Source organism: Schistocerca serialis, chromosome 2, assembly GCF_023864345.2.
Source record: "Schistocerca serialis cubense isolate TAMUIC-IGC-003099 chromosome 2, iqSchSeri2.2, whole genome shotgun sequence".
Classification (NCBI taxonomy): domain Eukaryota; kingdom Metazoa; phylum Arthropoda; class Insecta; order Orthoptera; family Acrididae; genus Schistocerca; species Schistocerca serialis.
The window spans coordinates 592,860,012-592,873,509 of record NC_064639.1 but is presented as its reverse complement, the minus strand read 5'-3'; positions in this window follow the sequence as shown (position 1 = coordinate 592,873,509).

Genomic DNA, 13,498 nt, shown 5'->3' with positions numbered 1-13,498 from the left:
TAACTGGGTCTGATGAGGGTTCTCATAGCGTCAGCTGAAATTCGGGTAGAGGTTACAACCACGAACCGTGGGGAACACATCACTGGAAGCTGGTTTGAACTCTCGAGTTGCCATGCGTCGGTTACCGCTGATAGCATACCACAGACAACAGGGACTTGCATCATGTAGAGCAGGAGTCAACTGTCACATTAGATTGTATTCTGTCGTGTTCAACTAGGAGTTTCGTTCGTATCTGTGGCGGTCAGATCGAAATAAATGTGTCTGCAGACGACATGGTGGAAGGTCACTGAGACACATACCTCTCCAGCTCCTAGACTCATGGTGTGAGGAGCTATTGGAAATGACAACAGAACTGACTTCGTAGTTTTTGAAGGGAGGCTCAGTGCTCGTCAGTATGTGAGGAGAATGGTAAACTTTGCTGTCGTACCCTTTATGACCAGCAACATATTACAGGAGTAGATTGGTGTTTAACGTCCCGTCGACAACGAGGTCATTAGAGACGGTGCACAAGCTCCGGTTAGGGAAGGATTGGGAAGGAAATCGGCAGTGCCCTTTCAAAGGAACCATCGAGGCATTTGCCTGAAACGATTTAGGGAAATCACGGAAAACCTAAATCAGGACGGCCGGAGACGAGTTTGAACCGTCGTCCTCCCGAATGAGAGTCCTGTGTGCTAACCAGTGTGCCACCTCGCTCGGTCAACATAATGCACCACCCCACAGTGCAATTCACCTTAAGGAATTTGCATTTATGGATCCTGACAGGTCCCCCCGATTTTCCACCTGCAGAGCATTTCGGAGTACGATAGGATGATGTAATACTTTCATGCTACCTGCATGTGTTTCGCTCAGAAATTGCTCAAGATGAGTTGTAGAGGCTGTTTGTTCCATGTCACAACGAACACAAGGGTATATTCGCGCCCATGTGTGTGTGTGTGTGTGGGGGGGGGGGGGGGCGGGGGATGGTCACACACACTAATTCTGAAAGAAAAGAATGTTTTGTTTTGTAATACTTATTATTTAATGAACATTTCCACAAAGTTTGATAAATATTAGGCTGGTGCTTCGTGGTATAACACGTTTTAATTCCATCATATTATCTTAAAATAATAAATTTACTGTCTTCATACTTCCTGTACAGATTAAATTTGATTCTTCTAGGGAGTTTCTAAATAACGCACACTGCATTGAAGAGCGAAAGATTCATTCTGAAGTTGGTCTCTATGCTGTAACTAAAACGTTTCCACGCACATGCTAGTCCTGCATGATAAGCAGAAGAACTTCTGTGAATTTGTGAAAGTAGAAGTTGAGATACTGGTAGAAACGAAGATATGTGCGTGACAGGTGAGTCGTAGCTGGTTATCTCAATCTGTAAGACTATCGTCCTAGAAAGGCGAGGTTCTGGGATCGAGTTTCTGTCTGGCACACAGTTTCATCAAACTGCCAATACAGTCGGTTTTAATTATTTGGCAGTAACACAGCATAGTCCATAAGGAAAATTATTACGGAAGCGTTGTTCGCGAAGTACCAAGTTCAGTATCCAGTAAGGAGGTATTGATTGTCGACTGCTTTGTTTCCGCTCATATTACTTCACATGAATGCCAGAGGATTTCCTTCAAGGCCAAGACCCTTTATTGCAGTTGAGCACGTGTTCTGTCTCTGCTGGCCTCGATGCGGACGGACTGGAATGCTTATCTGCTTTCCGGAATTCCGTTAGCCAACTTTTGAACTTTGTATAATTCTATTACGTTTCGCATGACCGTCGATAGTTATTATTATGCAGTTGTATCTTGGCTTACTATTGCGGTCGCAAAGGTCATAAAAGATGTTATAAGTCACACATCATCTCTAAGAAATTAATTTAAAGTGTTCAGTATGTAATTATTTTTATACTTAATGTATTGATCGAATATCGTTAAGATTTGTTCTCCATAAATCTCACCATCATTTCACTCATTGCATGAATTTATGTGTTGTATTTTATGTAATTTCTGCTCTTTGATACTGCCACGAGCAGTAAACTCGTCATATGCTTCCTATTAAGACAATAAGAAAGAAAGTGGGACTCTAATGTAAAAAATATTATATACTGATTTTGAAAAATATCTTTCTAATAATGCCTTCACCTGAAAAACATTATTGCGTGACACGTATACACGAGGGCGAGCTGAAAAGTAATGCCCCGAATGTTTTATGTAAAAACTCTTCAAGCTTTTAAATAAAACAGATGTTATTAACTGTCTACATCTTCGTTCCATACGTCTGCATAATGGCAGCCCTCTGCCGCTAGAGGGCTCCTAGCTGCAGCGTGTAACGTGGAGGCGCGTAACGTAACTATGTCGAGGCGTCTCAAAACAACGCGCTGTAGTCGAGTTTAGAATTCGAAGAGTTCGCCCATTCACAGGGCACCCTCTCCTTCAGCGTGATAATGCCAAACCACACACGAGCGTTGAGACATCTGCAACAATCCGACGCCTAGAGTTGACTATCATCCATCAACCTCCACACAGTCCAGTGAAGAAAACCAATTTCTTCATGACTTTAGATAAAGATCCTCTGTTTTGTGCTAGTAGTAGCGACAGAGTGACTGTTTCTGTGTGTGTGAGAGATCGCAGGAAGCGTGGAGAATTAAAAATAAAAATACGGAAGTATAATTCATGAACAATTTTGTTTGAAATCGATGATTATGGCGAAGTAGAAAGGTCAGAGACTCAGATTCTATTCTAATTTACTTGCCTTACCGTAGCAGGCGAATGCCAGTGGCACCTACATATTTTACTGAAAATGTATAAAATTGCTAAATATTAACATAGGCTTCCGTGGTCATTGTCGCATTCAACAAACATTTTCTGGGTTTGTGACCGCATTGTCAATATATAAAACTACCGACGTTTCGGTCCCTGTTGCAAATGACCTTCTTCAGAGTGTTTTTGTTACTGTTTGTTTCAGTAAACAAAAACACCCTGAAAAAGGTCACTTGCAACGGGAACCGATAAGCCGGTACTTGTATAAATTGACAACGCAGTCGCAAACCCAGAAAAATTTTATTGAATATAAAATTGTTCTTGAGTTTATACTGGTTCTAGCTTCAAGGTAGTAGGGAAGTGCTATACATACTGGTTGCTAGTCATTAACTTCTGCCGACGGTAGAGGCAGTGCAGCTAGTGGCTACGAGTACCAGTGGCTAGGTACGTGATGGAGAAAGCGTACGGTCTCATTACTCGGTAAGCGCGTCACTAACAAGGTGAAACTGCACCTTGTCACTAGGAAACAGCGCCGGAAGTGACGGTACTGGCGGTGGAGTCACCTGTGGTACGTCGTTATCGCGGTGAGCTGAACTCCAGCAGCGGTTTCCGCTAGCGGCGCCGCGGGGTTCCGCAAGGTTGCCTGACTGGTCAGCCTTTACACAGAAGGAGAAATCGCCGGGAGGTGACGCGGCGCAGGTGAGTCGGCGCCAGAGCTATCAGCTGTGCCTCCTGTCAGCACTGATAAGCGAAGCGGGCCGTGGCACACTGCTTCAGGGAGAAAGCAGGTAGCGTGAAGCAGTCACCAGGCAACCCGGGACTCAGCAGGCGCCACAAAGAAGAATTAATAAAGCTGCTACCGAATAAAACAGATCACATAGTTGTGACCGAAGAAGGGTCTTTAATTGTACAGCTACGTTTCGTATATATTGGACAAGATGTTACCTAATTGTCTACTGGGAAAAGAAAGTAGTCTCTCGGCAGAATTTTAATGAATGCTAATAATTAAAGAGTGTGTTAGACAACTGAAGTATACCACTGAACATGGATGTTATAGCACACGCCTGAGTAAGTTAACTACACTGTGTTATTTGATGTTTTATAAAATGCGTGACACACAAATGCTGACTTTATTAACATTTTATTGCAATAGGTTTCAGTCATAAACCTTTATCACGGTCCCGTGAGCAATCAAAATGCGGAAAATAAATGACCTAAAAGGTCACAAAATTATTTCTAACAGAAAAATTACGTCGAAAAATTAATCTGAGCGATCATTGTACATCAAAACCAAAAGTATTAGTTCATTTCGTATGTTACAAGTATATCTGTGCAAAGACCAGCTAACTGAAAAGAAACAATACGAGACGTACGCTGGCATTACAGGGCTAGAACTCATAATAAAAAGTTCGAAGATCAAGGTACGAAAATATTACATTACATACATCTCGTAACAGAACTGTATTCCAACCAAACATTTTGAAAGAGACAAACTAACAAAAAATGAAAACTACATTACACAAGGGTTTTTTAGATACTTAATGACTTTATGATAACAACATCCTTTGTCGTCATAAAAACTAAGGAGTAATATCTTTACAATAACAAAGTTATCAAAATAGGGTAAATACCATACTACAAATATCTGTTTAATGCTAACATACATAGCTAAAAGATATTAACCCAGGTTACAGAAATTTAGGAAAAAGTATCGCCCACTAACACAATAACTATTAAACCCAATATCTGAAACATCTTCAGAAAATTTAATCAGAAATTATCATATTCACAATCACATAAACCGATAAGAACAGATATGACCCGTTACAAGGCAACCCCACGGCATAATACGGATGATAATCCTTCGGAAGTGACTTATTAATAGTATATCAAATTAACAAACAGTAGAAATTTACACAATCATCAGTAAAAACACTGAAGAGAGCAAACAACTGAAGAGAACATGTTTATATTAGGAGTGCCTTAGTAACAATGCCATTTGTCAACAAAAATGTACAAAAACGAAGCACAAATACATTTTACTAAGTGAAATATAAAAACATGACAATAACTTGGAGAATACCAGGCAGGCTTCAGAAAGGGAAGATCCTGCCCAGAACAAATTCTAAACCTCAAAAATCTTATGGCCTACCAAAAATCGAGAGCAAAAGCGTATGTCATCACATTCATTGACTTTCAAAAGGCGTACGACTCCATAGACAGGGAATCTCTAATCTCCATATTAAAAGAATTGAACCTAGACAATAAAACTACAAACCTAATTAGAGAAACCATCACCAACACATACTCCAAAATTAAATTTGTGGGAGAACTCTCAGACCTATTTGAGATAAAAACTGGAGTACGACAAGGTGATGGACTCTCTCCATTGTTATTTAACTGTGCCCTAGAAAAAATAGTAAGAGAATGGAACAAGAAAATCAATAGTGGAATCCGACTAGGAACAAAAAACAAAGGCATCAAGGTTAATTGCCTAGCATTTGCAGATGATATGGCCCTACTAGCTGAAACATGGGAAGAAGCCAAAGAACAGATCCTCGAATTACAGAAACAAGCAGAGAAAATAGGCCTTAAAATTTCTTTTGAAAAAACCAAAATAATCACAAATATAAAAAAGCCAATGAAATATCTTAAAGTAAGAGACCAAAAGATCGAAATTGTTAAAGAATTCAAATATCTTGGTGACTGGATTAGCTGGAACGCCCTTGAGAAAAAAGCAATAGAATTAAGAAGAAACAAAGTTGAACTAGCCTTTCAGCTTACTAAAAATACTTATAATAAAAAGTCCCTCTCATGGAATTCAAAAATAAAACATTACAACACTGTCATTAAACCAGAAGCACTATATGCAGCTGAGACATTATCTATCACTAACCATGGCCCAATTGAAAGGCTAGAGATCAAAGAAAGAAAAATATTGAGAAAAGTTTTAGGCCCCAAATTTCATAACGACAAACTAATTCATACCAAAAATGAAACACTCTACAAAACCACAGAAAAACTTTCGGATACAATGAGGAAAAGAAGAATTGAGTTTTATGGGCATATTCTCAGAATGAACCCAAATAGACTTACAAAAAGAATGTTTGACTACTTCAGGAATAAAAAATCCAAACCAAATTGGTTTATCCAAACAGAGAAAGACTTAAGAGAACTACACATCACAGAAAAAATGCTCACAGACAGGACCGCAAAAATGATAAGCAAAGACAGAAAAGAGGGATTCCAGCTCCAAAATAGAAAGAAAAGAACGATTGTCATCTCTGATGAGGAAAGAAAAGCAAGATCAGAAAGAATGAAGCAGTCTGGGCGAAAAGAAAGGCACAGAACACACAGAAGTGATTGATTCAACGTACCCCAAAGTTGGGTGAAACGAAGAAGAAGAAGAAGAAGAGCTTAGGACAGACATATAATGTAACTAATCAGTTCAAGCTTACACACAAAGCCAGTAAGTAGAAGACCTACTCATAAATCAATAAAAGTTTTTAATAACCTCAGTGGTCCTATTTGTCACCCAATCAAGAAGTGAACATGCCTTCATCTAGGGCAATCAGACGGTATCACATTTATTAATCGTATGAGGATAAACAATAAGGTAGGACCGTCTAGGAGGTGAACCAATTGAGATCCAGCATCATAAGCTTGTTAACTGTGATGTACCTCATAACGTATCATCACATTGACTATATAACATATAACCATAAATATAAAATAATAGAGATTATGGTAGTACGTAAATCATACACAAACACTGAGTGTTAACATAGATTGATAATAAATTAAGGTACCGATACAGATGACGAATATCACTTTCCTCCACAGCATGCGGAAGAGGTGATTCTTACATTGCAAAGAAGAGCCATGGCCACGAACCACACTATAGGAGAAGGAAAGATGGAAAACTAGCGGCAAATATTCCGTCGACGACGAGATCGTTAGAGAAGCTCACGACATCCATTTTGTGGTGTACAGCTAATGATTAAGACATTATACCGCGAGAAAAAGCGACGCTTGAGACATGAAAATGTACAGTATTGGTTATGATGTAACATACCAGGTGTTCCACCGTGTGAAGTGGGGCAGTGTTCCCAGCACTGGGATCGTATTCAGGGTGAATGGTATCAATTTCTGTTGATGCTCAACGTATATGTTTCAAAGGTTTTCCCTAGTCGCTTAAAGCAAATGCTGTGATGTTCCATCGGATCACGTACTTCGTTTGCAGTGATCTCGTCATTGACGGAGCGGTGAATGCTAATATTTTTAGTAGATATATATATTCACCATTTATAAAATTTTACAAACTATCTATGATATCGATGAAGGTTTTCGATAAATAAATCGTCGTAAAAAGTGTTTTTAAGGTCGAAACGCATTTAACATAACAAAATTTCCTTTCTTTAAAGGTGTGCAAAGGCTTTTGAAAAGAGAAATACAGTGTGTTAACGGTTTGTTAGTGACTGCAGCGGTACTTACAGCAGAAATTGTCAGGAAAAGTAGACCAACGGAGATAGACGGCGGTATTGGCATCGCATTTCTGGCATTTTTATGGGAAATTATACCTAAAATATTATCATTCGTTGTAAGATCAGCTTTCCACATTTCAAAAATATTTTTAATTCTTTTACAAAATTAATTGGTTGAATCTAAAATGATATGAGTATTAGCTGTAGGGCAAAGTACTCTCTCCTTTGCGTTTAACAATTTGTGTAAAAACTTATTTATATACAGTGGAGACTTCTTGGAATCGTACTGTGTATTGTCACAGTATGATAATCATCTCAATCGTCCTGCTTTGTTTCTTTTCCAATAGGTATCGTGTGTTGTTACAGACAATGAATATTAGCTCACCATACATACTCTGTTCACGACGCAATGATTTGACACAAACCTTGATATGTGTGTCGTGCTATGAAGAAATATTACAATTATCGGCGTTATGTGGGTTACGCAAACGTATTTCAGCAATAGATGTAATAGTTATATTTTCAGTAAAGTGTTCTTTGTCTTGAGTACTCTTGTTAGATTAAAATTTTGTGGCAGGTAGGGACTTGAACATGAGAATCTTTCTTGGAATCTTGTTAATGCTCAACAGAAAGTTCGGAAACTGCAGATCTATAATACAAGCTGCGGAGAGGTCAGCTGCTTCTCACTGTATCCCCTACGTGCTCAGTTGGCAGGAGAGCCTCTTTGTAGAGTACGGAATGTAATTACATGGACAGTCGACGGCGAGTCGGAGAATAAACATAGTTTCGGAGAAAGTTTGAGATTCTCGTAAGTCATTTTTGTTATGACGTCATCTGTTCTGAAGAGATGGATTCTGTCAGACATCAACTGAAATGTCACAACTGTGCTGAGACACATTTGGGATAGAAACAATAAGACACAGGGTTTTCTTGCAAAATGGAGGAGCACCTCCATTCGTTCGTCATGTAAGAGCTAGAAGAGAGCGAGATACATCTTCATGATAGAAGGTCTCCGAAAAAAAGGCCAGAGTCCTGCACGCCGATGTGGTGTTACTACGTGTGTTACTACAGATGATGACTTCCAAATTGTGCAGTTTGTCAGTGTTAAAAGCCGCTACACTCTCAGTAAACGGCTGAGGTTTGAGAAAACGTAAACGGTGGCGATTTGGTTGTAGAATCCAACTCACGCTGCGTTATGTGGGCACACGAAATTTCTTTCTGTGATAATTAAGACAACTAATGTTTTGTTCCCTCATTTACAACCAACCTAGGTGAGCATTTCTCATTTTTCGTCCAACGCTCTACCGTCCAGACATCGACAACAGCAGCAGACCGAGCTCTACATATCTAGTACACTAGTAACATTTTCTAAAACAACGCCAATCGTACGATGTGAAAACAAAAAAGTCGTCTTGCCACTCTCTGATACTAAGAGTACCATCAGCATACTGCTATTAAGGAAAGTACGCAGCAATTTCTGTCTGTTTTCCGTGGATTCTAGTTTTATGTGTTCTACAGCACACTGCACAGCTGATATCTACACTCCTGGAAATTGAAATAAGAACACCGTGAATTCATTGTCCCAGGAAGGGGAAACTTTATTGACACATTCCTGGGGTCAGATACATCACATGATCACACTGACAGAACCACAGGCACATAGACACAGGCAACAGAGCATGCACAATGTCGGCACTAGTACAGTGTATATCCACCTTTCGCAGCAATGCAGGCTGCTATTCTCCCATGGAGACGATCGTAGAGATGCTGGATGTAGTCCTGTGGAACGGCTTGCCATGCCATTTCCACCTGGCGCCTCAGTTGGACCAGCGTTCGTGCTGGACGTGCAGACCGCGTGAGACGACGCTTCATCCAGTCCCAAACATGCTCAATGGGGGACAGATCCGGAGATCTTGCTGGCCAGGGTAGTTGACTTACACCTTCTAGAGCACGTTGGGTGGCACGGGATACACGAGGACGTGCATTGTCCTGTTGGAACAGCAAGTTCCCTTGCCGGTCTAGGAATGGTAGAACGATGGGTTCGATGACGGTTTGGATGTACCGTGCACTATTCAGTGTCCCCTCGACGATCACCAGTGGTGTACGGCCAGTGTAGGATATCGCTCCCCACACCATGATGCCGGGTGTTGGCCCTGTGTGCCTCGGTCGTATGCAGTACTGATTGTGGCGCTCACCTGCACGGCGCCAAACACGCATACGACCATCATTGGCACCAAGGCAGAAGCGACTCTCATCGCTGAAGACGACACGTCTCCATTCGTCCCTCCATTCACGCCTGTCGCGACACCACTGGAGGCGGGCTGCACGATGTTGGGGCGTGAGCGGAAGACGGCCTAACGGTGTGCGGAACCGTAGCCCAGCTTCATGGAGACGGTTGCGAATGGTCCTCGCCGATACCCCAGGAGCAACAGTGTCCCTAATTTGCTGGGAAGTGGCGGTGCGGTCCCCTACGGCACTGCGTAGGATCCTACGGTCTTGGCGTGCATCCGTGTGTCGCTGCGGTCCGGTCCCAGGTCGACGGGCACGTGCACCTTCCGCCGACCACTGGCGACAACATCGATGTACTGTGGAGACCTCACGCCCCACGTGTTGAGCAATTCGGCGGTACGTCCACCCGGCCTCCCGCATGCCCACTATACGCCCTCGCTCAAAGTCCGTCAACCGCACATACGGTTCACGTCCACGCTGTCGCGGCATGCTACCAGTGTTAAAGACTGTGATGGAGCTCCGTATGCCACGGCAAACTGGCTGACACTGACGGCGGCGGTGCACAAATGCTGCGCAGCTAGCGCCATTCGACGGCCAACACCGCGGTTCCTGGTGTGTCCGCTGTGCCGTGCGTGTGATCATTGCTTGTACAGCCCTCTCGCAGTGTCCGGAGCAAGTATGGTGGGTCTGACACACCGGTGTCAATGTGTTCTTTTTTCCATTTCCAGGAGTGTATTTGTGAGTCACAGTGCAAGATATCCTTGACAGGGCCGGTCTCTTGGTTAGAAATGAAGGAGAACGGTGTAATCATCTACGGTCATTATGCTAATTCTTGCCGTGCTGTCACCCTGGACTTCGTTCGCTACACGCAGGAGTTGTCAGCCTCTGCTGAGCACTCTGTAATCTGCAACGCTTCTTCTTGTTGCTGGTAAACTTTTCGGGGTATATGATCGTGACGCACGGAACTCTTCTGCTGCTAACGTTTCGTCCATAACTGCGCTTGACATCTTCAGAGGCTTAGTTCCTCCGTTGACTCTTGCCAACTGACGGATATGACGTCTGAGAACGAAATTTATACAGTAGAAAAACGGAACGTGGCAGGAGTTACATATGATAAGCAGAGATGATTCTTGTCAAGAATAGAACTTAACTATGAGTGTTGTCTTGTCAAAGATAAAAAATTGTTTAGCGATTCTGCAGAGCTAGTGTCCATATGTCGCTAAGTTCCATGGTCCTTTCTTCCCTCTTAAAATTATCCCTAAATTAATATATTTCAATGACTTCTCTGCATAGTCGTGGGCAATAGTTTATAGTCGTAGACAAAATTTTTGTAACTTCACTTCGTGAGTTCCTGGCTGAAGAGCATGCTCTGCGACAGCCCATTTATCTACGTGTTTACCCTAATCGGCAAGTACTTCTGTGTTCCTTTAGCGATGTATTCACGCTTCTCTTGGTTGTTCCAATATAAACTTTAGCACACGTACGCGGAATTTTATATACGCCACATACCGACGGAAGAGGGCGTTTATCCTTTACTGATCGGAGTGCTTGACCTATTTTCTTTGTTGGTCTAAAAACCGGTCTAATGTTACGTTTCTGTAAAATCCTTCCCATCTGATGGGTTGCTTAATTTAATAAAAGGAAGAGGAACTGTATTCTTCCATAGTTGTTTATCATGCTCGTCTATCGACCTTCCGTAATTTGGTCGTAGAATTCTGTTTAATTCTTTTCCCGAGTAGCCATTTTTCTTGAAAGCCTGCTTTAAATGTTTTAGTTCGACGTTCAGGTATTCCGGCGTACAAATCCTTTTGTATCTATCGGCAGGACTTTTAATGACACCTCTCTTTAGTTGTGGATAGTCATTAGTTGTGAGACAGTCCGATGGAAGCCGCGAACACAAGGTTTTTCGAAAAGTATCGCACACGGACAGATATTTGCTTAAGAACTCTAAATGTAGCCGCTGACTAAGGCAATACATTTTATTAGATACAATAAATAATTATTGCCTCTACCAATGGCTGCAATCCAATCCTGATGGACCACATCTTGCATAGGAAACAACAACCGAAAATTACAACACATCTCTATACTTCAGCTGCTGTCCCTTCCAATGTCTGCAAGAAATGGTATACAATACCATATCTAGGAGACACGTCATAGACTGTAGCAAAAACACTGAAATCCTTCAAGTATAGTATTTGTCACTATGTTAAGAACAGCACAGCACAGTATCTTTTCAGTATAAAGATAAGACCCGAGTGTTACCCAACAGTGTGGTATATGAAATTACCTGCCCTGATTGTGACAGGTTTGGTCATTGTTTGTTCAGTCAGGCAGAGACATAGCAACTAGGCTGGCTGAACATGAATGCAGCTGGAGATTGCAGAATCTGACTCCACATTTACTGAGTATGTATTGAGTGAGGGTGGCAACTACCAGCCAGAGTCCCAGTCCTTCACATAGTAAACAAAGGCCATAAACTCCATCTGCTGGAAGCCCTAGAAATTAACAAACCTGTAGCTCACAGTCCAGATCTAATTTTAAATGACCAGTCACGGCTTAATACTTCCCCATTTCTAAACTTCATACAGTTTTCTCAGTTTTTCTTTACTTCTTACACTGTCTGTTCCTTCATATTCACCCATTTACTTGTATTCGTTGAGTTCTTTCGTTTTACTGGAATTGCCTATGTAATCCATATAGTCTCTAGTTACAGTTGCTAAGTCTTTCTTTTAATTGGTACTTGTATTACTTTACAAGTTTAATAACTCTTGAAGTTGTCTTGCCAATTAATATTTTTATTTTGCTTACTTCGTTTATTTAATTGTAAATGTTTTATAGGCTTAGTTTTTGAGTACAGTGTTAATGTTTTTATTGTTTGGTTCTTTATTTTTGTATATCGCTCAACTTTTTACTTTTTAAAATGTAGCGGTACCACATTTTCAAAGATGAAATTTACTTTATGTTCCCTCACATTCCTCCTTTTTCCTGCATTTATTCATTTCTGTTTATCTTATTGGTTTTGCTTAAGTCCTTCATATATTCTGTAGTTACAATTGATAGTTCTTTCGTTTAACTGGTTTGTCTACTACTCTCTATGCCTTATATCTCTTGAAGTAGTCTTGTCAAGTACTAGTTTCATTTTATTTTATTGGTTTTGTTTGTTAATATAAATTTCTATGTAGACATGCTTTTACAGGTTTTGCGTTAATGTTTTTTCCTGTTTACTCCCTTTATATTTATTTATTGTTCAACTTTTTTACTTTTTACATAGGATTACCATCACACTGTCAAAGATGTCATTTATTGTGCATTTGTGCTTCAATCTAAATATGTAACTTCTTTTTCGATGTCGTTTGCAAACATTGTAACTTCTTTGGCGGCAATAGTCAGTAAATGATGGTGGTCTCGTAAGCCGAAAAACCCGTTAACTGAATAAATTAATACTGTTGAACAACAGAAGACTAGCGCATTTCATTAATTATAATGTTGTTCTGTCAAGAACCGACATAGGAGTCTCTTAACATCGAATAAATATCTGCGCCGTTGAATACAAGGTATGTCATAATCCATAACTAAAACAGACAAGGGTGAAAATACACGATAGTAAAAGCAAAAACAATATACACGGGTCGTCAAATGAGCCGTTTGCGAGGTAACTCCTAGTGTGTAGGTATTGGCCACCACTAACTTAAGTTCCAATCTAATTGGTTTCAAATTTTACCCATTATAGACCATAAGAATAAGTAGCTACGAGGGTAAGTCAATTATTATGCGCAATTTAGTTATATTTTTGTTTATTTTAGTAGCACTGTCGTTTTTACGTTGATGACGCATGCTTTGTTTATTTGTTGCTATATCTTTGCAATTTTCAAGTTGCTAGGTTAGTTCCGTTATCGCTGCCGTGCTGTTAATCATGGCTGCTCCGTTGTGAACTTGCACCAAAGAAGAGCAACGGTCAGTGATCCGCTTTTTGTGGCCGGAAGGCGTATCAGGGGCCGAAATTCATCGAAGAATTTCGGTACAGTACGGGAACACTGTTTT